Source organism: Dipodomys merriami, unplaced genomic scaffold (genome assembly GCF_024711535.1).
Source record: "Dipodomys merriami isolate MVZ:Mamm:240054 unplaced genomic scaffold, mDipMer1.0.p SCAF_265, whole genome shotgun sequence".
Taxonomy (NCBI): Eukaryota; Metazoa; Chordata; class Mammalia; order Rodentia; family Heteromyidae; genus Dipodomys; species Dipodomys merriami.
The window spans coordinates 1,314,823-1,342,056 of NW_027204104.1; positions in this window are offsets into that span (position 1 = coordinate 1,314,823).

Sequence of the window (27,234 nt, forward strand, 5' to 3'; positions counted from 1 at the left end):
TATTCTGTCCTGTAATGTTTTCCGAGTGCCTGCTTTGACTCTGAGTTCTTTGATCCATTTGGAGTTGAGTCTGGTACAGGGTGGTATATAAGGATCTAGCTTTAGTTTTCTAAAGGGGGTTAACCAATTTTGCCAGCATCATTTACTGAAGAGGCTGCTTTCTTCCATTCTATTTTCTTTTCTTGCTCCCTTGTGGAAAATTAGATGGCTATAGGTATGTGGGTTCATTTCTGGGTTTTCAGTTCTATTCCATTGGTCTTAAGGTCTGTTCTTGTGCCAGTACCAAGCTGTTTTTATTACTATGGCTTTGTAGTAGAGTTTAAAATTTGGTATTGATATTCCTCCAGCACTGTTCTTTCTGTTAAGGATCATTCTTGCTTTCGGGGTCCTTCATTGTACCCTATGAATTTTTGGATTGCCTCTTCTATTTCCTTGAAGAATGAGGTTGGAATATTGATAAGTATGGCATTGAATTTGAAGATAGCCTTGGGAAGTATTGCCATTTTCATGATGTTGATCCTTCCAATCCAGGAGCAGGGAGGTTTTTCCACGTTCTAAGTACTCTTTTGATTTCCTTTTTCAGGTTTTTAAAGTTTTCATCATAGTAGTCCTTCACTTCTTTGGTTAAGTTAATTTAGTAAAAAGACCTGAATCAAACTTGTAGTTATAAAATTCAACGAAAAGGTAATCATTTCACTGAAAAAATTATTGGCCATATTGTCAATTAAGGAAATAACAAATGTTGACCTCACTGACATTGCCATAGTACCATCCAACATGAACTATGTAAAGAGAAAATGAAATAAAATGACTCATGTATCAGTGAGTAATGAGACATCATAAGATGACCAATGCTTGTGTAATAGAGTAACATAAACAAGAGTATGGACAATATAAAAAAAGAGAAGTCAATATCTTATTAGAAATTTGATTAAAAAGTAAATATCAAGTGATTAAAGGAATTCACTAGTCCACCAAACAAGAAAAACAAAGTAAATAATTATAGGTATATCTTGATGAAATAATAAAAAAATCTAAAAATAAATATCATTAACATTTACAACAAGGAAAATGTATGTACAGAATAAGATAAACTATAGAAAACTACATTTTTGTTATTGATATAGTATTTTGCCACGTATGACAAACAGTACCCTGTTCCTGTGGAATACTACATAAACTACAATCCCATAAAGACATAGGCAATCTGACCAAAAGAAAATGTGAATGTAGGAAGGAAATGATTACCAACTGAATCTCACAGCAAAATAGTGGCTTGTAACCTTACAGTTGAACTTCTGTGGCTCCAAAGGTTAAATAACACAGTTCTTTTTTTTTTTAATAATAAAGACACAGCAAGGTATGTAGTTGAGAATATATGGTTTTCACTTAATGAATTGTGTCAATTTATGAAATACATATAATTGAAAATATTTTATCAAATATTTGCTATATTTCTTAGATATTGACTGACAGTAATAGGACTCATCTTTCATACTGATATTTTAAAAAAGATTTGTGATTTGTGCATGCATTATTTTAAGCATAATCTTTAACAGTATTAATGGTCTATTTTATATTTATCTGAACACATAAGTAGTGAAAGTCTAGCAGCTGATTACATTATTGTCAGGCCATAGTACTCTTTTTTTACACTATACAAGGATGACAGATCAAGGATGCTAGAAGGAAAATGTTTTCCTTCTGGAATTTAATTAGTTTGACTTTAACTCAAGAGAAAAAGATTCTGCTAGCTGTCAATTTTGATTTAGATCTCCAGCTAATTAACGCTCCAAAGAAAGCTAATAAAACTGTTCACAACCCATACCCCCATTGAGATATCTTCATCATGCCATTCTAGGAATGCTGGGGATGCTATTTCCTTCAGATCTTGTGAATTACCTTTGGTTTTTTGCCAAAATTGTCATCTCTATAGCGTTGTTCACATTTTTGCATGTATATTTAAAATGTGCAGTACTTTTACTATATTGTTATATATCATGTAATATGATATGTATACCATGAGAGAAAAGCCATTTAGTCTTTTCTCCCAAAATCCATTTCAATAGTGCACCATTTCTTCCTACTTTCAGAACACTAGTTACTACACTTATAAAGATTCCTGTTGAAATCAGAATTGGAAGTATTTTTAACTGATTTTACTTTATCAAGGTACTATCAACAATAAGCTATCTCCTCGGCTCAGGGACATGACAATATACAAACTGAGATTTTTAAAGTTGAGACTTAAGGAAATTAAAGGATATACACTGTCTATAAAATATACACTGTCTATAAACCTTAATTAAATTAGGCTAACACATTTTATTTTTGTTTCTTTTTTATTCAGTTTTGTATATTTTTTATTTACATACTGTACAGAGGGGTTACAATTACATGAGCAAGGTAGTGAGTATATTTCCTACAGAGCATTGTTGCCTCCTCATTTGTTTTACCCCTGCCATCCCTTCCCTCCCACCTCCACAACTACCCACCCAAACCCCCGCCAAAGTTGCTAACACATTTTAGAACATAGAGTCTATTGCTGTTAGAAATATTATCCTTGAGAAATAAGGAGATGATTAACACATTAAAAATAAAAACAAGGAAGGAAATTCATTGCCTCTCTTCTTTGGTTCCACTTATTCCTAGATTTATTCTGTATTGGAAGGTCTGCTACCTACCTGAGGGACATTGATAATAAATCCTAGTCTTCCCACATTCTCAAGCTCACAGTTTAGTATTTGTGCACCATGGTTGTGAGGTGAATTGTATGAGAAGCTTTCCTTCAATATTCTCTGCAGGGATGTGGCTATGACTTTGAAGTACTGAAGCTATCTTTCACTCTAAAGTTATTGTGTGGGCTCATATGTCTTTGGCATGTCTAGTCCAAATTTAAAAGAAAGAGACTAAAAGATTATTTCTCTTAGGAGAAACTAATTTATATTTCAACCAACAGCTAGAAGTTATTGCTTAATATTTGAGCACAGAATGCTGAAATAGTATTGGAAAAGATAATCTAGCTGTCCCCAGCAATACAAGCAGAAATTTTACTTAGTCTGAGCATCTTGTATATTACTACATTACTCCTACTCTGGTCACCTTCAACTTGTTTCACCCTAAATTTGTTTAAAAGTGTTCTAGCTTCTGTCACACCAGCAAATGTACATATTATACATTGCTTCAATATTACTAAAGGATAAGCTTGTAATTTAAGTATATTAGTCTAGAGTCAGTAGCTGCAAAATTATGTAACAATGTTTATAATAATACATATATTGGTTTTGAGAGCAGAGATAAATTCTCAACAAAATATCTTTATTATTTAAGACATTTTATTTGCTTGTCTCATTTCTGTGCAATGAAAAGAAATACTATTCACAATTACTTAATTGAAATAATGTAATATTTATTCAAAAAACCCCATAAAATAGTAGCAACCAGTAGTAGTCCAAAGGAAGATTAAAAAAAAAAGAAAATTATCCTGTAGACTTTCTTTAGCTAGAAATTATTTCAACATGTATGTTAGCTTACGTCTGAACATCTAGTCCCAGATTCTAAAATATAAAATGTAGTTGTTGAATACCAGGCAAGATTTTGGTAGGCTCATTTTGGACAAGGCTAATTAGGAAATTTAAGGAAAAGAATTCATAAATACTTCACTGAGGATTCATTATAAAAATGAAGTTAATTAATTATTTGAAAATTTGAGTGTAAGAAAGAAGAGTTTCTATAGAGTATCTTTTGTGTAACTGTAAGTATTATGAAATAATATACAGATGATAGATAGATACGTACATGCATAGATACATAGATGTTACACTGTTGGAATTCAAGTCTGAAAATTGGGGTAGGAGAGTTTGTACAGTGGTTGTGTCCAGAAATGTGAATAAGAGTATTATGGAAAGGAGAACAAGTGCTGACTAGGAAAGGCTTGTGGTGCAGTGAAAGACCATCAAATGAAAATCCAGGGGAGTAAAGAAATGAGGGTTAGAGAAGACACAAAATATGAAAAGTCAAGGTGACGTGAGTTTCTAGAAGGTGAGAAAATGAGAGGTTAAATATTGAAGCAACATCTCTCTGAAGAGTGAACTACTTAGGGACTAAACCAAATCCTTTAGTTTTGTTTATTAGTAAACTTTTGAGAATGTTAATTGTTAGTATGGAAGTAAGACAACCTTGGTTAAGGTGTAGTAATACTTAAGAAGTTTAGTTTGTGTATGTGTGGGTATGGGTTTGTTGACTATAAAATAAACTTTGTCTAAAACTCGATCAAAAAGTACAGGCACATGAGGAAATGGAGAAAAATTAGAGCATGGATACTTGTGAGATATTCAAGCTACCAAGAAAAAAATGAGACATTAAATATAAGAGAATGATACAACAAACTTTGGAATAATGAACTGAACAGGCAAACTAAAGAAATAAATATAAAAGAGACAAAAATAAAGCTGAATTATTACGAATGGTGAAAAGTATGATTATGTTTTTCCACACAAATAATTATCCAAAGGTTTAAATTGTTAATTATCCCAAACTAATGACCAATATAACACCATACCAAAAAAGCTGAATGAAAAGAGTAATTCTGTATTAATCTGTACTAGTATGATGAAAAAATTACCCTTTCAAACTGGCCAGGAGAAAAGATATATTAACAAAGATAGTGCAGACCAAAAGACAAAATATAAGGAAAATCAAAGCCAACTAATATTTTTAAATCAACATTGATTAATTAATTATTGGTTCCACCATTTGATCTGACTTCATACTTGTTCTAAACAACTATCATCAGAGATGTAAATGGTGGTTCAATAAGGCAAGTCTGAAGGCAAAACAGGCCTTTTCTAAAAATCTGAATTTTCAATGTGTACGACACTATTACCCACAAGAGGCAAATGAATCTAAACCGAGTTTAAGTCACAAATTCTTTCTTCATTGGCCATTTATTTTTTTTAATATTAATCCACTTTATGCTTTTAGACCTGATAATATAGAGTTTCTCTACTTTAAAAATAAAATTTTAATATATTTTGAAATATATCATTTCATATAAAATTTCAGATTTAGACGCATGGTGAATGAATAGTAATACAAACACATTTCTCTTTCAAAGCAGAATAGAAAATGATGGCTAGGCTAATATTCTTAAGTACTATCATTATTTTTAGTTAAGTTTCCAACCAATTGAGTGCTTTAGAATTGAGCTCTTCTGTAAAATACAAGTACTGGTTTGATTTAATCACAATATACATCCAGTATTTATTGTGCATTATTGCCAACTTTTTGGTTCAAGCTTACCTATGACAAGGACATATGTGATTGAATGAAATTTAGCACATATCCTGTGAGTAGAGATGTGTTTTTATTTCTGAAAAATTTGAATCAAATGAAAAATAATGTAATTGATTGAAAGTCAATTGCAACTACACAGAGGCTGCTATTTGAAGTGAACCACCAAAATAAGTGGAAAATCAATTTATAAAAAGAAAGGAATGGTGGGGATGGGAAGGGTTGGGAAGGGGCAACAAAGGAGGAGGCAACAATGCTTGATAAGAAATGTACTCATTCCCTTGCACATGTAAGTGTAACCCCTCTGTACAGTATTTTCACAATAAAAGAATAAAGAAAGAAAGAAAGAAAGAAAGAAAGAAAGAAAGAAAGAAAGAAAGAAAGAAAGAAAGAAAGAAAGAAAGAAAGAAGGAAACAAGGAAAGAAGGAAAAAAGAAAGGAAAAATAAATACAGGATCAAGTTAACAGTAAAACAAATGCTTGTAGTTGTGTGTAGAATTCAAAGGAAATAAGGTAATGGAAGACATTTAAATGGCAAAATGAATAACATGGGATTTGAATTTATAACTATTTATACTGCTATTAAGTACCATTTGTCAAGAAATGGAAAGACCTGGGGAAAATATTACATTATGTGAAGCTAGGCCATAGTGACAAATGTTGCATGCTTTCACATACATTTGAAAGCTAGATTTTATGTATAAATTTGTAAGTAAATTTGTTGGGTGGTATAGAATTACATACAAAAGTATTAACTGAAATAGAGTTGATTCAGGGGAGAACTCCAAGAGTGTAATTCCCAATCATGGGTCCACTGGTGCCAACAGCCTGAGCCTGAACTCTGCTCACTCATGAAAGTGATGTAGAAGAGAACATAAATATGGTCTTATAGACTAATGTATCCTGGTCACATGAACCAGGAAACTTTGAAGAAACAGCACTGACTTTCACTCTGGAGGAGCAGGGCCTGCTGAGCCTCCAGAGAATTCCTTGTACAGGAAAGTGACACTGGGAAACTACAGAAAGCTGGTCTCAGTGGAACTCTATCTTTCCAAAGCAGATCTGATATCTCCATTACAGAAAGCAAAAGACTGCTGACCAGTGGAGAGAGAAATTCTTCAAGACTCCTTTCTAGAATGAACTGGGGCTATAGGAGTACTTCAACTGGATTTTCTTCCTGCCATGAATCCATTGATGAAAAATAACGTGGTGGAAGTTCTTACCCTGAACCAAGAAGTGGCTTAGGCCCGGGAATGCTCAGGTTCATGCCCTCTGTGCTGAAGATGGAGGCTGGAGCCCAGACATTCCTTCTAGAACGTTCGTGAGCAAACGTAGCTTGAGAGTTAAAACATAATTCGTGGTTCACATGTAAAACTTCTACCAGAAGGACTGTGAAGTGGGCAGAGTCAAGGAGAGCAGCGGTTCTGTGGCAAGCAGGTCCCCTGTGAACATTCACCAAAAGGGCTCTGAAGGAAGCAAGGGAAACAGTGGTTTTAAGAAAAGCATTTCACCATTGAGAGCAGCAGATTCTTCTTTAGAAGGGTTCACTATGTGAGCCAACTTTGACGATGCAACGAAGAGAGTCAAATGTTCCGGAACCCAAGGTAGTTTTCAGTCCATAAAATGACCCACACTAAAGATTCATAACCTGGTCCTACCAGAATGGACTTCGTGAACTTGTGGACATTGTGCAAGCAAAATATTAACTCATCTTTTGAAATCATCTCAAAGTTAGATCCACACTGGAGAAAGCGCCAATGTATATCAGAACTGTAGGAAGGTGTTTGTACAGATCTCCTCCCTTAAATAACACCAGATTTCATGGTGGACAGAACATTTGAGTGTGGGAGTGTGAGAAGACTTTCAATGTCTGCTCAGCCCTCTTGCAGCACCTGAGTACTCACACTGAAGCCAAAGCCTACCCATATCAGAACTGTCTAAAAGCATTCCACAAGAGCTCTCATCTCATTGAACATCAGAGAACTCATACTGGGAGAACCCCTATGTGTCACCCAGAGCTCACATCTTACTGGGCATCAGAATATACACAGAAGGAAAAAGTGTAGAAAGAAGAAACCCAGTTCACAGCCCTAGAGTCTGTGGAAGCATTGCTGATCCTGCTGCTTCAGCCTCCTGCTGCCTGAATATTATGGGTGTGCACCATTATTGGTAGGTAAGAAGCTTAGAAAAGTGAGATGAGTGAAGGAGTAGGAAAACTATAAGGAAGTTACTAATGAATTCATTCATTTTTTAATGTTTTCCTTTGGTCACTAAGTAACGATGAAATCTAATAATGTTTCTAAATTTTTAAAGCCAGGTATCAAATAATCTATTCACTTGTAATTATGTCCAGGGTAATGAGTTTATGTGTTTGTGTGCAACCAGGAAAGAATTTAAATAAATAAAACTATATTTCTGTGTGGAAAACTATAGTGTAATTCCTCAGAAAGGTGAAATTATAGTTCACCACCCAGAGGCAGGTATTCAAATGGGAAGTGTCAGGGCAAAGCAGTGGATAAGTGAAAAGGAAAGATGGGAATAATGCAGTCAAGAATCCATTGTGTATCCTACAAAATTAAGAAGAGTATAGGAAGGGACAGGAAGAAAAGGGATGGATCAGAATGTTGAAAAGGGTGACGTAGATCAAGATGCGTTGTATTCTTAAATTTCTTTGTTAAATTGCAACTAACTTGGTACAACTCCTTAAAGATAACTAATAAAAAATAACAAAAAAGAAACAAAATTGACCATTGACAAGCTCTCAGACTCCCTTCAAGTCTGTTTCAGATTATTAACAGCGTCATAATATGGCTAAGTTGTTCTTTAAATTTTCTCTGAAATACATCACCAAAAATGAGTAATATTATGAATTATTAACATTTAGTTACTAACAAATTCTGCAGGTTATTCTTGATTTCAATTATGGGCACAAACAACAAAATATTAGTCAGAAATAATAGTTTAGCCAAACATATTACAATGCATATTTTGCCAATGTCCACAGCTGAAAATTATTTTTCATATTTTACTTTTGTTTTACACAAAATGTAACAGCATTTTTTACTCAAAAGTTTTATTGTACACAAAAGTACATAATTAAAATGATTTTGTTGGACTGATGTATCAATTTTTAATAGCTTCTTAGGAATGTTATTATATAGTTTATCAGGATGTTCCATCTTTCAGTAGGATTATTTTGGGAAAGGCTTTAGCTAATAATAAGTTCTTCAATACAACAGTGTCAACAAAAATGTCATAATACAAAGAGATAAGGGAGATTTGTCAGTATTCTGACTAGATTAAGAAAGATGTTATCTTGCAAATTTTGAAGTTGCTATAAATACATTGCTACTAAAGTTTGACCCTAAATATACATTTTTAAAATTAGGACAAAAATTAAACTTGTGAGAATATATGTTCAGATTTTTTTGTTTATTGTTACTAAATATATAAACTGAAATTTCTTAAATATATGTCAATGTCATCATTGAACTAGCCAATTGATAATACTGGTATTTATTTAAATGCCAATATGATTTTCTACTAAAAAGTGGTGATATAGTATGCTGTTTTTTTTATCAAGTTAGCAAATATAACGCATTACATGAAAGTATGAAAGCTACTTGATTTTTTTCTGAAATATATTCATAGTTTTCAGATCTAGAAAATTATCATTATTAATTAAAGCTCTGATAAAAATTACTATAAAGCTAATTTTTTCTTTTTGTTTTATTTATTTATTTTAAATATTTTTGTAAAAGTGATATGCAGAGAGGTGTCAGTTATATGAGTCAAGTAATGAGTGTATTTCCTTTTGAAACGTGTCATTACCTCCCTCATTCTTTCCCAGTTTTTCCTCTCCCTACTTCCCTCCCCCAAAATTGTATAGTTCCAACGTAGTATCTAGCAATTTCTGCTAAATTGGTTGACCCTTTGTCCCACCATTTCTGTGCTTAACCCTTCCCCACCCCACATCAGATAAAGTTATATACAAGACAATTTTTGGCTTGATTTGATTATCTTTTGTGTATGTGATAGAGTGTGTTGGTTCTGGAGCTTGAACTCAGGGCTTGTCCTCTGTTCTTCAGCTTATAAAGCTAATTTTTAAGTTAAATGTCAGCAGGTTAACTTGTGGGTCAATACCAATTTTATAGAATTCTTTAATCTTTATAAAAAATTTACTTGCTATACTATCGAGTTCACATCTTTAGAACAGTACTCATTTTTACGAATATTACAGCAAGTGTTTTTCCACATTATTGAAACTGAAGATAGCATATCATTTAAAAGAAGAGAAAGCACTGATAATTTTTCTGTCATTGAGTACAAATTTCCCATAGCATTGAAATGATTGCAAACAGAGGAATTCCATTCTTTATGTGTAAGTGTATTTTATATACATATACATATAAATATATTAGCATTGTTTGGTTATTTTCTTCAGTATATCATCAGCTTAAGCATAGGAGCAATGCACTATATAGTTTGTAATCCAAATACCAGAAAAATACTAGTTAACAAAATGTTTATGAACCAAATATAATATATTTAACATGAGACGGCACCTTTAATTCTACCAAAGCCATCTGGCTTTTTTTAAATAAGTTATTCAATGGCAATTAAAAATGACCAATACAGCCAGATGGCCAAGAGTAGTGGACAAGAAGCACACAAGAAACATATGTGTTTTTACAGTCATATTCCAAATGATTTGAGGGCCCTTAAAGGGCTAAATTGCCGGATCATCTCACCTCTGATAGATGAAAATAACATGTAAAGTCTAAACTTTGTGCTTGATAAAAGAAAAAAAAAGTATGTCTACGCTTAAAATGAGGCAATTTTTCTTTTTCTTTCTTTTCTTTTCTTTTTTTTTTTTTTTTGGCTTTTGACCTACAGTTCTTTTTAATTGTTTTTTTATTATCTTTAATAACATTACAAAGGATTTGCTATTCACAAAGCAGTTTATGAATACAGTGAATCTTGTTCAATGTTGCCCCTTTCTATATTCTTAACCACCCATCTTAATCTAACCCTTCATTCATTTTTCTTTTTATGTATTGATTTTTTGCCATAAAGCAATTGATGTGTATGATGCATGTTGATCCATGTCATCCCTTCAACCTCTTCAACACCCTTTGACCCACCATTTCCCTATTTTTTTCTCAATTCTATGGTATATACAATGAATTCTTGGCTGCTTTCTCCCCACATTCCCCTCTTTAAGGCCACACTAAAGTCACCAGCACAACCATGTTCAAAACAGCATTATTTACCATAGCCAAAACATCCAATCAGCCCAGATGCCCTTCAGTGGCCTAATAGGTAAAAAAAAAATATGGTATATATACACAATAGAATTCTACTCATCCATCAGAAGGAATGATATTGATCATTCGTAAGGAAATGGATACTTGGAAAAATTATTTTGAGATAACATTTCTTGGATCAAGGAAATGACACACACACACACTTTCCTGTTTACAAAGCATTGTATCTCTACAGTTCATTTGCAAACTTCTTATATGAAACAGCATATATACCTGGGCTGACTATATCTACTTTAATACTGAAATAATCACGAGTAAAATTATGTTTGAGTATTAGACTCAATGTGAGGTGTTTAGATGAGAAGGGTTCCCCTATATGAATGGATTAATGGCAATTAAAATCTGCTTGAGGTTGTGAGTTTGACTTCTTGTCCTTTGTTTACTTCTCTTTACTTGTCTGCCATAGGATGAAAGAACATGTAAAGAATCATTTTATACCGATCACAAATTTTCCAGAGATATGGACCAGTATAATTTTGTTCAGTATAATGGGCCCAGTCTCAGGAATTCTGTTACAGCAGCACAAAATGGACTATGGTACCTATGTTAATATTATTTATATATGTAGAAAATGGATTTGTAGGGGCTCGGAAGGTGGCGCAGTGGTAGAGCGTTTGCCTTGCATGCATAAGACCCTGGGTTTGATTCCTCAGCACCACATAAGCAAAAAGAAAAAAAGCCGGAAGTTGCGCTATGGCTCAAGTGGTAGAGCGCTAACCTTGAGCTGAAGAGCTGAGGGACAGCATCCAGGCTCAAAATTCAGGCTCCACAACTGGACCCCCCTCAAAAAAAGAAAATGGATTTGTATTTTATAGAACTGTTCAGTTTAAGTTCTAATAGATACCCTTTGAATACATAAGTTTTCATTTAGCTGTATTATAAGAATAACACTGATGAAAGAAACTAAAAATAGCTAAATTAATCTGATTTGGGGAGGATAAGAAGAAACACAGAAATAGTGGGACAAGGAGTGAACTAATTTAGCAACGATACTCACTAGACACTATTTTGGAATTGAACTATACAACTTGGAGGGTCAGATCAGATAGTGGGGAGGGAAAACCTGGGAGAAAACAAGGGAGAGGATAATACTGTTTGAACGGAAATGTAATTGTTATCTGATTTTTGTAACTTTAAGCTCTCTGTATATGACCTTTACAATAATAAAATTAAGAAACAAAACAAAAAATAACATAGGGAACACCATATATATGAAATGGACATTTGTTTAGTGATTGTGTCATTATGGGTCAATAATAACTCATATCTACTCAATAACACAGAGCTTGAAAGAACTATTTCAGTTTTATTTAATTATACTTACAAATACACTGAGAAGTTTCTATTGCAATTATTTGTTATGAGTTTACACTAGTATTGATTTCTTTGATTGATATATGTGTTATTCTATGTATGAGCCATTATAGCTTATTAAGAGTCTTATTTAAGTCATAACATAACTTTCAAAAATCAGCCAAACCAGACATAAAAAGAAAAGAACTCATGAAAGTGATATCTGCTGTAAATAAAGAATTACAGAAACTTTTATGGGGGGAAAGCAATAGAAGAAATACAGAGGTAAGATAAGAAAATCATCAAAAATTTAAAAATTGATGGTAGTTTGTGAGATACTTAAAAGAGTAACAAAATATTATTTGAAAAATGTACTACGTATGAGTGTGGAAAATAGTAATAAGGATAGCAATTTAAAAACATTGTGAATGTCTAAATACAATATGTTCAACTTATCACTATAATTATTAAAATATGTTTAAACACTGTTATTCAAAAAATTAAAATAATTATGATCCATGGCCTCAATTCTTATGTTAAAATGTCAATAATATCTCAGGTAAATATATATATGAAAAAGAATATATAATATGCTTTCAATTAAAAAATATGATTGTTATGATTATAAAACCTCACATAAATTAATCTGTCCAAAAAAATCAATAAGCAAAAATATTTAGAACATCATTATAACAGTTACATATTTCTTATGACAACATATTTATCAAAATAAAAATTGTACAGGTTCTTTTTTTTTATTTTTATTTTATTTTATTTGAGAACATACTGTACAGAGGGGCTACAATTACATGGGCAGGATAATGCATACATTTCTTACCAAGCATTGCAGCCTCCTCCTTTGTTTACACTTCACATCCCTTCCCAGCCTCCCCCCTCCCCCCACCCAATTATACCCCCTTCCCCCCCCACACCGACATTGTAAAGCTGGTTTTGACCTGACATTTTGTACTTCTCATTGTTGCAACAGGTCCACCTGAATCCTTAAACGACTTGTTTGTCACCATTTCCTCCACAAGTTATACTGACATCAAATATAGTGAAAGCTAGGGTTACCCTGTGGGGGAGGGACATACAAAGCAACAAAGAAATAATCTTATAAATGCGTTAGAAACACATGCATGAAAGAAACGAAAACATTAAAATACATATTTAAGGGTTCATTTTCCTAACATCACATTATCTGACCTTTTCCGCTTGACTCATACCTATACTAGATATTGCAAATAAGGGAAACCATGGGACCTATGTTTCTTTGGGCATGGCTTACTTCACTTAATATAATTTTTTCCAAACCTTTCCATTTCCTAACAAATGCGGAAATGTCATTCTTTCTGATGGAGGCATAGAATTCCATTGTGTATATATACCACATTTTCTTGATCTATTCATCTACTGAGGGGCATCTGGGTTGGTTCCATATCTTAGCTATGGTAAATAATGCTGCAATAAACATAGTTGTGCTGGTAGCTTTAGTGTGGTCTTGTTTGTAAACATTTGGGTAAATGCCCAAAAGTGGGATTGCTGGATCATAGGGGAGATCTATGTGAAGTCTTTTGAGGAACCTCCATACTGCTTTCCAAAGTGGTTGAACAAGTTTACATTCCCACCAACAATGAAGTAAGGTTCCTTTCTGTCCACATCCCCTCCAGCATCTGTTGTTGTTAGAGTTCTTGATTTTTGCTGTTCTAACTGGAGTGAGGTGATATCTCAACATTGTTTTGATTTGCATTTCTTTTATGGCTAGGGATGTTGAACATTTCTTCATGTGTCTATTGGCCATCCTTCTTTCTTCTTCAGAGAAGCTTCTCTTTAAGTCTTTCGCCCACTTATTTATTGGGCAGTTGTTTCTTTGAGGATTTGTTGTTGGGTGGTTTAATTATTTGAGGTCAAAGTATATTTTAGATATGAGACCCTTGTCCGTTGTATGGCTAGTAAAGATTTTCTCTTAATCGGTGGGCTTTCTATTGATCTTGCTAGCTATGTCATTTGCCCTGCAGAAGCTCTGCAACCTTATGCAATTCCATTTGTCCAACCTTTCTTTGATTTGTTGTGCTTCCGGGTCTCTATTCAGAAAATTTCAGCCTGAGCCAAGGAGACCTAGGGTTTCTCCTATTCCATCCTGTAATGTTTTCAGAGTGTCTGCTCTGAGTTCAAGGTCTTTGATCCATCTGGAGTTGATTCTGGTGCAGGGTGATATATAAGGATCTAGCTTTAGTTTTCTACATGTAGTTAACCAATTTTGCCAGCACCATTTACTGAAGAGGCTGTCTTTTTTCCATTCTATTGTTTTAGCTTCCTTATCGAAGATTAGATGGCTATAGGTCTGTAGGTTCATTTCTGGGTTTTCAATTCTATTCCATTGGTCCTGAGGTCTGTTCTTATGCCAATACCAAGCTGTTTTGATTACTATGGCTTTATAGTAGAGTTTGAAATTTGGTATTGATATTCCTCCAGCAGTGTTCTTTCCCTTGAGGAGCGTTTTTGCTATTCAGGGTCTTTTATTGTTCCATATGAATTTTTGGATTGCCTCTTCTATTTCCTTGAAGAATGAGGGTGGAATTTTGATAGGTATCGCGTTGAATTTGTAGATAGCTTTGGGAAGTTCTGCCATTTTCACGATGTTAATCTTGCCAATCCAGGAGCATGGGAGGTTTTGCCATTTTTTAAGTTCTGTGTTGATTTCCTTTTTCAAGATTTTAAAGTTTTCATCATAGAGGTCCTTCACTTCTTTGGTTAAGTTAATTCCTAGGTATTTTATTTTTTGTGGGGCTATTACAAATGGAGTTGCTTTCCTAATTTCAGCCACACTTTTCTCATTGTTGGCATATAGAAAAGCCATTGATTTTGGGGGTTAATTTTATAACCTGCTACTTTGCCAAAGTTTTGAATCAGCTTGAGTAATTTGGTAGTGGAGTCTATGGGATTCTTTAAATACGAGATCATGTCGTCTGCAAAGAGGGAGAGTTTTATTTCTTCTTTCCCTATTTGGATCCCCTTTATGTCTGCATCTTTTCTTATTGCTGTAGCTAGGCGTTCTAATACTAGATTGAAGTGAAGTGGAGAGAGTGGGCATCCTTGTCTTGTTCCTGAATTAAGAGTAAATGGCTTTAGTTTTTCACCATTGAATATAATGCTGGCTGTAGGTTTGTCATATATAGCCTTTATTGTATTGAGGAATGTTTCATGGATTCCTAATATTTCCAGAACCTTCATCATAAAGGGGTGTTGGATCTTGTCAAATGCTTTTTCTGCATCTATTGAGATAACCATGTGGTTGTTATTCTTGCTCCTGTTGATGTGATGAATAATATTAATTGATTTGCGTATATTGAACCAGCTTTGCCTCCCTGAAATGAATCCTGTTTGATCGTGTTGTATGATTTTTTGGATGAATTGTTGAAGTCCATTGGCCAAAATTTTGTTGAGAAGTTTTGCATCAATGTTCATCAAAGAAATGGGTCTATAGTTCTCTTTCTTTGATGAGTCCCTGCCTGCTTTTGGGATGAGTGTTATGATGGCTTCATAGAATGTGTTCGGTAGTGAGCTTTCTCTTTCAATTTCATTGAAGAGTTGGAGGAGTATTGGTGTGAGCTCTGCTTTGAAGGCCTTGTAAAATTCTGCTGTAAAACCATCTGGTCCTGGACTTTTTTTAGCTGGGAGGTCTCTTACTGCTGTTTCTATTTCAATGCTTAATATGGGCCTGTTAAGCTGGTTTAACTCATCTTGGTTTAGTTTTGGCATATCAATATTTGCTAGGAAAAGTAGATTTCTGTCAAGTTCTCAAACTTATTAGCATAAAATTTTGAGAAGTATTCCCTTGTAATATTCGGAATCTTGGTCGTTTCCGTGTTGATTTTTCCATTCTCATCTCTGAGTTTATTAATTTGGGTGTGTTCTCTTCTTTTTCTGATAAGATTTGCTAAGGGTCTGTCAATTTTGTTAAGTTTTTCGAAGAACCAACTCTTTGTTTTGGTGATTCTTTCTATAGATTTTTTTTATTCTAATTCATTTAATTCTGATTTAATTTTGATTATTTCTTTCCGTCTAATGGATTGGGGTTTATCTTGCTGCTCTTTTTCAAGGAGGTTTAGATGTGTCATTAAATTGTTGGTTTCCGATCTCTCCAATTTGTTGATGTAGGAGCTCAGAGCTATAAACTTGCCTCTGAGTACTGCCTTTGCTGTGTCCCAGAGGAGCTGGTAATTTGTGTGTTCATTTTTGTTGAATAGCATGAACATTTGAATTTCCTTTCTAATCTCTTCCATGACCCACTCATGATTCAGCAGTGTGTTGTTCAGCCTCCATGTGATACCGGACTTTCTTTGGTGGCTTTTGGTGTTGAGTTCTAATTTTATTCCCTTGTGGTCAGAGAGAATGCAAGGTATAACTTCAATGTTTCTGAATTTAGACAAGTTTGCTTTGTGGCCTAAAATGTGGTCTATTTTAGAAAACGTTCCATGTGCTGCTGAGAAGAACGTGTATTCCGATGCTGCTGGGTGAAATGTTCGGTAAATGTCTGTTAAGTCTAGTTGATCTATGCTGCTGTTTAGATCTGCGGTTTCTCTATTGAGTTTTTGCCGAATTGATCTATCTAGTGGGAAGAGTGGTGTGTTAAAATCCCCAAAAATTAATGTCTTTGGATGTATATGGGATTTGAGGGAAAGTAGTGTTTCTTTGATAAATTTGGGTGCTCCATTGTTTGGCGAATAGATATTTAGAATTGTAATATCCTCCTGAAGGAGAGATCCTTTAATTAGTATGCAGCGACCTTCTTTATCTCTTCCAACGAATTTTAATTTGAAGTCTATTTTATCTGATATTAGGATTGCATCTCCCGCCTGTTTATGAGGTAGATTTTGTTCCAGCCTTTAACCTTGAAAATGTGTTTGTTTTTATGGGCAAGATGTGACTCCTGCAGGCAGCAGATAGAAGGGTCTTGTTTTTTAATCCAACTAGACAGTCTATGTCGCTTAATTGGAGAGTTCAGTCAGATAACGTTAAGAGATAGGACTGAGAGGTATTTGTGAGTTCCTGCCATGTTATCCATCTTCTTGGGGGCTGCGAAAACTGGGTTCTTCCTAAGGTTCTTGGATTCTCAATTTGAGTGCAGTTTCTTGGCCTTTGTTGCGGTCATGTTGGTTTTCTATGTGTAGGACATCTTTAAGAGTCTTTTGTATGGCTGGTTTGGTGGAGATGTATCGTTTCAATTTTTCTTTGCTATGGAAGGTTTTTATTTGGCCTTCAGTTATGAAGGAGAGTTTAGCTGGGTACAGTATTCTTGGTTGATAGTTGTTTGTTTTTAGGGCATGGCATACCTCATTCCAGGCTCTTCTTGCTTTGGTTGTCTCTGCTGAGAATTCTGAGGTAATTCTAATTGGTTTCCCTTTATAGGTGATTAACCTTTTCTCCTTGACAGCTTTAAGGATCTTTTCCTTGGTCTGGGTTGATCCTGTGTGGATTATAACGTGACAGTGGGATGTCCTATTGTGGTCTGGTCTATTTGGGGTTCTAAAAGCTTCTTGTATCTGAATAGGCCTATATTTCTGTATGTTTGGGAAGTTCTCTGCTAGGATCCTGTTAAACAAATTTCCTAGACCATTAACTTCTGTTTCTAGATGCTCCTCTACACACATTGTCCTTTGATTGGGCCTTCTGATGGTGTCTTCCAGGTGTTGGATAGACCTCTCATATTTCTTGGACTTGTCTTGGATGGTTGTATGTTCTTTCTCTATAATATCTAGGCTGTCTTCAATCCCTGAGATTCGATCTTCTGCATGGTCTAACCTGCTGTCAATACTCTCTACTTTGTTTTTTATCTGTTTTCCTTCTAATTGGTCAGCTTTGATGGCTTCAAGTTCTTTGTTGAAGCTTTGTTTTAGGTCTTGTATGAATTTCTTTACTTCCTTAATTTGATGTTCAGTGTTTGTTCTCAAATCACTTAGTTGATTGGTTATGGTTTCTTTGGACTCCCATTCCTTCTGTTGGGTTCCATTCAGCATTCCTTTTGTGGTCTCCCTGACTTCATCTTTGTGTATTCTCTACCTGGTCTCTCAATTCCTGAATTACTCTTTGAAAACCTTCCTCCCGTCTGTGGGATTCCTGCAGTTCTCTTTCTTCCCGTTCGTGGGATTCCTGCAGTTCTCTTTGAGTGTTCTCAGCCTGCTCACGCCATTCCTCCCTTTCTCTTTGAGTATTTTCAAGTTGTTCACGCAAATCCTCTATCAGTTTTTGAGTAGCTTCCTCACGCTTATGATATTCCTATATAAACTTCTGGGATGCCTCCTCTCTCTCCCTATTACGCTCATACAGAGTCCTTTGTACATTGTCAAACTTCTCATTTATCATGTTTGCTAGTAGTGATTGTAGAGCTATTTGGGAACTCTCCTCTGGATTATTCTTTATCTGTTCTAATCCCTGATTATCAAGATTGGGAATTGAGATACCCGAATTTGCCATTTTTCTTGTGTTTTTCCGGCTTACTCCGCCATTTGAGATGAAGATTGCAACAGTTTTGTGCTAGAACACTATCTTAAGGCAACCATCAACCAAAGTTTGCGTTTCTACAGTCAATAGTCTACAGATACAAACTAGTTCAACAGATACATCTATTCAACATCAAACAACTATATGTTAAAGGACTTCGAACCGCAGAAAAGAATTTGGAAAACCAGAAATTATTAGGATTAGGGAGAGATGTGGGTAAAAAATAGGAATAGATTGGTGTGGGGAGGCACAGGGAGAGTTAACTATGTCCTAATCACAATGCAGGAAATGGGTTGGGTAGGATGCAAGTAAAGAGAGAAAGAAGAAGAAGAGAAGGAAAGGGGAATGAAGAGAGACCAGAAAAAAAATAGAAACGTAAAAATTAATTTTATTATAGAGGTTAAAAGACCGTCTATTTAGAGAGGAATGTGAATATGTTCCGAGAAGGGGAGGGACATAGAGGAGATGTGAAAAACTTTAAGGATGGGAAAGGGAGAAGAAAAGATCAGAAGTTCAGTAGAGCTAGACAAAAAACAAAAAGATAATTAAGAAAGAAAGAAAAAGAGAAAGAAAACAAGAAAAGAAAGGAAAACGCTCATTCACATATTCCTAAAATAAAAATTATAAGATGAGAAAAAAAAAAAGTTACTGGAAAACAATTATTTTTTCAGAAGAGGCAAAAATTAAAGATTAATAAAAGTTTTAGGAGGGGAAAAAAAAAAAAATATATATATATATATATATATATATATATATATATATATATATATATGGTAACCAAAAACAAAAAACAAGCAAAAAAAGAAAAGAAGAAGAAGAAGAAAAAAAAAGAAAAAGAAAAAAAAGTCTTTTGAATTTTTTTGGGGGGTGGGAGGAGTGGGAAGAATCCTGTATCTCCCTTTTGTCTGTAACCAGTCTCTTGTTGGAGTCTCTGGTCAGCTTGAGGTCCTGTGGCTTGATTGGTTTCTTAAGTCGGTTGGTTGGAAGAGGCAGAAAAATGCTCTGCTTTACCCAAGATTTTGAGATCCCCCTCCCAGGTTAGTTTTCTGGGAGGGTGATCTGCTTTGAGAATCACAAAAGAGGGGGATGTGGTGATGAGGCTAGGTTCTGGGTAGAGTTGAGGCCTTTCAACAAACAGTAGCTTTACCCTGGGGCTATTTTGTGATAAAGCTCAGAGCGCCCAGCCTGGAGCCATTCTCAGGGTTTCTGTTGTTCAATTGCTTGTGGTGGCTGCTACAGGGAGGGGCAGCCTCTGGCTCTGGTTACCCAGTGAGGCAAGGCACTCCAATGGCTGGCGCCTGAGCTGGGTGACTTTTCCCTGGATGGAGCTGAGTCTGGCAGGTCACTTTGCCGTTAAGTTCTTGTGACCTGCTAACTGACTCGTTTTATTCCAAGGCCTTAGCTGGAGCTAGCAGCTCCTCCGAGCTTTGTCGGTATCCAAGATGGAGATCACCGGTGCTGGGTGGGGAGGGGTGGCCTTCCCTCCTCTGCTCCCTGAGGAGTGAGGATGTCGGGCTTGTACTCACGCCGAGTCTTGGATCCTGGGTCGTCTCTGGTCTGGAAACAGCAGGATGAAGATGTCCGCTCCTTGTCGGTTCTTGTTGGTGTTGAGTAGAATCTGCTCGTCCGCTACGTCTGGCTCCTTGTTCCTGGACTCTCTGTGTCTCAGGTATGACCCTGCCGCGACCCTGCTGCCGCAGCGGCAGCTGATGTGTTTCCTTGGCTTCCCCTCTCTTGTCTAACTCTCTGTCCTGTGATGGCACACTTGGTGTGATTCTCTGGCTTAGGACTTTTCACTGGAACTCTAAAACTGCTTTCTATGCGAGAGCCTGTTCATTCCAGCTTCTCCTCCGCCATCTTCCCGGAACGGCTCTGTACAGGTTCTTTAAGTTAATAATTTTGTTTGCTTTCTTTATTGTTTCTTTATAGAATTATAATTTTTAAAATCAACATGTAATCATCTATAGAACCAGTAACACATGTCTCAGCATTTCATTAATTATTTCTATTATTTTTTATTTTTATTTTTTGTAGGTTGTAGTGCTTGAATTTTGGGCCTGACCATTGTCCCTGAGCTCTTCAGCTCAAGGCTAACACTTTATTACTTGAGCCACAGCACACTTCTTTTTTTCTGGTGCTTAATTGGAGATAAGACTTTCATGGACTTTCCTACCCTAGTTGGCTTTTATCCTTGATCCTCAGATCTTGTCCTCCTGAGTAGCTTGGATGACAGGTGTGTGCCACTGGCACCCAGCTCCTTTCAGTTATTTTTACAAGTTTCAGAGGCATTGGAAAACAACGTTCAAGTCACTTCACATGGAAAACTCCCAATGAGTTAAAATACAAGAACATATTAAGACAACAGTCTTTGCTAATAGAACATGAAATATTCATGTAAATATATAAGAAATAATGGGCCTCTATGATATTGACAATATACTTAAATGACAGCAATTTCTTGCAAATTATCAATACAATACAAAAGATGAATATCAGTATATCTTGTTAGTTCATTTATGAATGCAAAAATACTATCATTACAATAATTTGGATCCTATTGTCAGTATGTTTTTCAGTACTGATGAATAAGTATTGTCATAGATATAAATGACAAGGAATGTTAAAACCTATAATGTGTAAAATGTTGATCATCTACAATATTTCAAGTGTTAGGGTGAAATCAATTTTTATTGGGTTTCTACAAGAGGAAAGGTTCCTGGTTTTGCACTTTTAGCCACAAGTATCATTCAGAAAGGGAGAAGCAGAGACTACTAAGAGCATTATCGGACACAGTGACACCAGGATAGCTAAGATAAAACTGAAGAATTTACCTTGTATCATATATAAGCATATATATATATATATATATATATATATATATATAGAGAGAGAGAGAGAGAGAGAGAGAGAGAGAGAGAGAGAGAGAGGAGACACACACACATATATGTTTATATATATACTTCTGGATTATATATATATATATATATATATATATATATATATATATATATATTTGGATCATCTACAAGTTAAAGATATAGTTCTAAAGTAGTAAACCTTCCAGTTAAAGATATAATATTAAAGCTTTCAAATACAATGTCCTGAATAATGTAAGGAGAGTTTTATCATTTCATTTATCTTTTAAAGCATGACTGTTTAAATAATTTATCCCTTAAATAAGTCATTAACATAGCCAGGATGAATATAATTAGAATCATGCAGAAATTATATTTTTGCTTAAATAAATTTTAATGATAACAAACCAAAATGTGTTTTCAAATCAATTATCCTTATTGAGGACAGTCAATTATCAGTCTGATTTTGTCCAACTTACATGAGATCTCAAAACACAGATTGGTACCATTTTGCTAAGTTTTAGAAAAGAAACAGGGAAGGAAGACTTAGCCCCACTTTTTACTACTTAACAGTGAAAGTAGGAAGTATGCCAGGATGTATGATGAAAATAAAATATTGTATGCCCAAACAAGCTTAGTCTACAGAGCACTGGAAAGCTACAGTATTATATAAACTATGTAACAGTGACTATGTGGATTTGATTGAAATTGACAAGTGAAGAAAGACAATCAAATGAATGAGAAAAGATCAAGTGAATCGGTGACTCATACATCCACAGTGGGTGTGATCATAGACTCTTTATTTTTAATTATTTATGTTTGTTTGTTTAGCTGTTTGTTTTTGTGCTGCTGGGGATTCAATACAGGACCTGGTACATATCATAGTTGTTTAAGTAAGAATCTATCATAGCTTTTTCAATACTAGTTCACTAACTAACCCTAGAAAACCTTCACTTATAACACAGAAGAAGTTGCTTCAAGAGAATAATTACAGAAAAGATCTAGAGACAGAGAAGAAATTCCAGAAATTTGGCCAGCCTGGAGCAGAGTTAGGAATCATTGGAGGACCTTCTTGCTGGTAAGAGATAAAATGGTGGCAGGTATTTAAATTGGACTATGGTCATTCTTTCCACTTTGTTTCCCTCCTCTCACCTCTTCTGACCTGAGAGTAAAAAGATCTTCCTCCTATTTACGGCCAGTTAAGGTCTCCTAGACAATTCTGTGTGTTCTTCTTTGTAAGTGGAGATAAAAGTCTCACAGATCTTCCTCCCAAGTTGCTTTAACTACAACCCTCAGATTTCATCCTGGGGTGTAGCTAGGATAACAGGTGTGAGACACTGATGCCCAACTAGTACTTATGTTCTTACATCCTAAAACCATAAAAAGCCCATGGGAGGACATATTAAATTGAAAGGAATATTTGGAATACAATGATTATAACATACTATACTTCCAGAAGTACACAGGTCCAAACAAAACATTAGGCTCATTTTGTGTTTTAATGTTCCAACATTGTCTAACTAAAGATTTCACGATTTTTTTTTCTTTTTGTAGGTCATGGGGCTTGAACTCGGGGCCTGGGCCCTGTCCCTCAGCTCTTCAGCTCAAGGCTAGTGCTCTACCACTTGAGCCATAGCACAACTTCCAGTTTTCTGAGTGGTTTATTGGAGCTAAGTGTCTCATGGACTTTCCTGCCCAGTCTGGCTTTGAACTGTGATCTGACTCAGATCTCAGCTTCCTGAGTAGCTAAAATCACAGGTGTGAGCCCCCAGCACCCGGCAAGCTTTCACCTTTTTATCAGAAAATGGACACGTACAGTGAGGGAATCAACACTCCAGAATATTAGCAAAGAGCACCTTGCGTTTTACAATAGCAATTGTGCCACGCACACTGTGGTTAACGTAAGTTACATGGTTTGAAATTAGAGGTGATGTTATTTTCTTCATGATACACTATCAAAAGCCAAATGGATAAAATTTGGTTTGTAGATGACATAAAAATAGGCCCTATGCAAATGTAACTCTAAGGATGTCCAATTTCCCTCAGTTTTGAGTATTTTAGTTAGATATCTCAATACTTCTTGAAATTGCTTCTGCATGGAGAAATTTATTTTTTTAAATCAGAGTTTTTTAGAAAATACCATAATATCCTAGAAAAATAAAATTTTACACTTAAAAAAAAGTAGGATGTCATTCTAAGGCTGCCTGCAGGCCTTGGGAATCTTACATAGTGGTATAATACAGAGGGCCCAAGATATCTTCTAATTGCTCATTAGTGAAATAGATGTTTCAATGAAGATTATGAATAGGTTGATATGTATGTATAGATGGATGGATAGATAGATGGATGGATGGATGGATGGATGGATAGATGCCATAAAAAATGAAATAAGGGCTGGAAAGGTGGCTCAGTGGTAGAACGCTTGCCTTGCATGAATGAGGCCCTGGGTTCAATTCTTCAGCACCACATAAAGCAAAAGGAAAAAAGCCGGAAGCGGCGCTATGGCTCAAGTGGTAGAGTGCTAGCCTTGAGCTGAAGAGCTGAGGGACAGCACCCAGGTCCGGAGTTCAGACTCCACGACTGGACCAAAAAAAAAAACTAAAAATATTTTAAACACTTTTTCTTTACTGCTGTTACATGGTATAATTTTTACTTAAAATTCACTATTTTAGCTAAGCAACTGAATGCCAGTGATGGGAGGGAGGGAATGAGTGAGAAAGAGAGAAAAGCTGACACTGAGCAAAAGGAAAGGAATGTACATATTATGTGAGGTGGAAGAAATAAGTGTATATTCAAAGCTCATAGAACTCGTAAACTTTATAGACCACAATAGACAATTTGCCCCATGAAAGTTAGAATGTGTTTGTGACTTTCACTAAGCATCACTATCCCACAATACTGTGAAATTTGTGAAAACATGTAATCACTTAATCACAAAAAAAGCTTGCAAAAAATTCTTTGCTTGAGAACATTTTTTAAATTACATTCAACAAGTTAAGGCATTATTTTATATTGAGGTAGAAATGTTGAATTTGGTGTCCTGGTCTTAGTCATCTTGTTGATTGGCACTCTCCCACTTGATCCACACCTGTAGCATGGCTTTTCACTAATGAATTTGCAAACAGACTCTCACAGACTTTTCTCTTGAGGCTTGCTTCAAACTGCTTGCATCCAGATCTCAGGTTCCTGAATAACTAGAATTACACGTGTTGGCCACTGGCTCCTGACACCAGGTACATCTGAGTGAATACAATGGATAGGCAATTAGTACAAATAAATAATAACCACAAAATTTCTGTTTGGGGCAATAGAAAGTAATTTAATTATTCTCCCAGTTAGGACAAAAAGAAACCAGTTTATAAAAAATATGAAAATTGGGCTGCGAAGATGGCGCAGTGGTAGAGCGCTTGCCTTGCATGCCTGAGGCCCTGGGTTCGATTCCTCAGCACCACATAAGCAAAAAAGAAAAACGCCGGAAGTGGCTCTGTGGTTCAAGTGGTAGAGTGCTAGCCTTGAGGTAAAGAGCTGAGGGACAGCGCCCAGGCCCAGAGTTCAGGCTCCACGACTGGACCCAAAAAAATATGAAAATTATGCTTCAAACTAATAATACAGAACAAAAATTGGATGAAATAAGGTACAAGGTAGATAGAAGTCTAAGCAGGTATACTTTTTGACAAAAAATTTTTTATTGTGAAAATACCACACAGAGGGGTTACAATTACATGGGCAAGGTAATGAGTACAAGGTATACTCTTTTATCCTGAATAACTTGTTATTACTGAAGTGGGTTCAGAGTTGCAAATATTTTGGCAGATCTGCTTTCAAATTTTCATAAGCTTGTGTCAAGATATTCTGTATCATACATTAAGCATGTCAGTGAATTTGAAGAAGTAAGCATCAGTAATAAAAAAAAAAAAACTGTTATCCATTAGCGATGACCAAGAACAAAGAATACCTCTCATCCTGTCTATCAATTGATGCAAAGTTTTCTACCTCCAAAAAGCAAAATCAAATTATTTGGAAAGGAAGCTAACACGATCAAGAAACTCAAATCATCCTTTTGTTTTTGCCAACTCAATATCTGGTATTAAATCAAAACATGAAAATGATAAGGATTAACAAAAGAAAGGTTTTAAAATAAATAATTTAAATGGAACCAAACTTTTCAGTGTATTGAAATGACCATATATATGGTTTCAAATAGAAGTGACAGATAAGACAATTACAAAGAGAGAAGGTAACAAGGATATGATTAGAAATACAGCTGAGAAACCAAAGATAAATCCAGATACATTTGTGCACATGGATGGCCATTCAGAGAAATAAAAGAAATAACTGAAATGGAATCAAAGCCAAGACATTGTAAGTAAATTGCAGAATGAAACACTGAAAAAATGCAGAAAATATTTAGAGAAAGGTCATTTTTCTTATTTGACATATATAAAAAACTTAAAACTTTTACTCCTGTCCTAATCAAATTAATGTACTTGATAAAACTGATCATCAGTCACTCTTCTGGTATTATCTATAAATTGAGTTTGCAAAGTAAACCCACATGGAGAAGTCCAAAAAGAAGTTACTATTACATGACCATACATGTTAACATTGTATGGCAATCTATTTTCCTACTGTATCATACTCTCTTCCCCCTTTCCCCTAAGAAATGGTAAGTTTATTTTTCCTGTTTACATACTTGCAAATAACCTATTCTAACAGTATTAAAGATTCTTTTTTAAAATTTTTATTTATTTTTTATTGTGAAAATACTGTACAAAGGGATAATAATTACATGGGCAAGATAATGAGTACATTTCTTATCAAGCATTTTAGCTTCCTCCTTTGTTTCCCCTTCCCATCCCTTCCCAGACTCCCCTCCCCCGCCCTCCCCACCCAATCCTCCCTGCCCCCCCACCAAAGTTGTAAAGTTCGTTTTTGACATAACGACTTGTACATCTCATTGTAACAGTATTAAAGATTCTTAATCTCCTACCACTCCATCTTCTTATTGATCATCAGTCTGCTGATGTTCACTGAACATTTCTTAGTTACACTTGGTATATCTTACGTTATTCACCCTCTTTCATTTTCCACTCTCTTCTCTCTTTCAAGAAAAAGAGTATAAATTGTTCTTTAGCTTTCGTTTGTGCTCTAGCTTTATTCGGGTTAGCTTTAATTCAAAGATGACAGCATTCTCATAGCCAATAGTATGATAGCCTTAGATGATAGCATTCTCCTAACCAATAGCAAAATGAGGATGAAAATTTACCTTGACTAATATTCACCAACTGCATGAGGTTATGCCAATTGGCTTTTAAAAAACTTCATCAACTTAGCCATTTCAGGCTTTAATTTTAGTTTGTCTAACCACTTTTCATTTTTTCATTCTGGAATTGGCTGAATAAAAATTGATAGGATTCATCTTTACAAGATGTAAAGCTTTTGGGCTGGGAAGGTGGCTCTATTGGTAGAGTGCTTGCCTTGGATGCATTAGGCCCTGGGTTCCATCCTTCAGCACCAAATAAGCAGAGAAAGCCGGAAGTGGCGCTGTGGCTCAAGTTGTAGAGGGCTAACCTTGAGCTGAAGAACTGAGGGACAGTGCCCAGGCCCAGAGTTCAGGTCTACAATCGACAAAAAACAAACAAACAAACAAACAAAAACAGAAGATGTAAAGCTTTTGCTAAAAAGACTTAGAGATATAACAAGAATTGAAATTTAAATGATGCAATGGTATCTCAAATTTTCTTTTGATTATTATATTAGCAATGGGATTTAGTTTTCTTTCAGATGATATGTTTTAAAACTATAAATATATCCCTTCAATTTTAGATAACTTTCAATATTCACTAAACCGTCCAGAATACATGTTACTGACTTTGCTAAATTATATATCTGACAGATTCAATCAAGTATACTGAAGATTGAATGATTAAAATGGAATCACATAGACTATAATAGTGCCATAG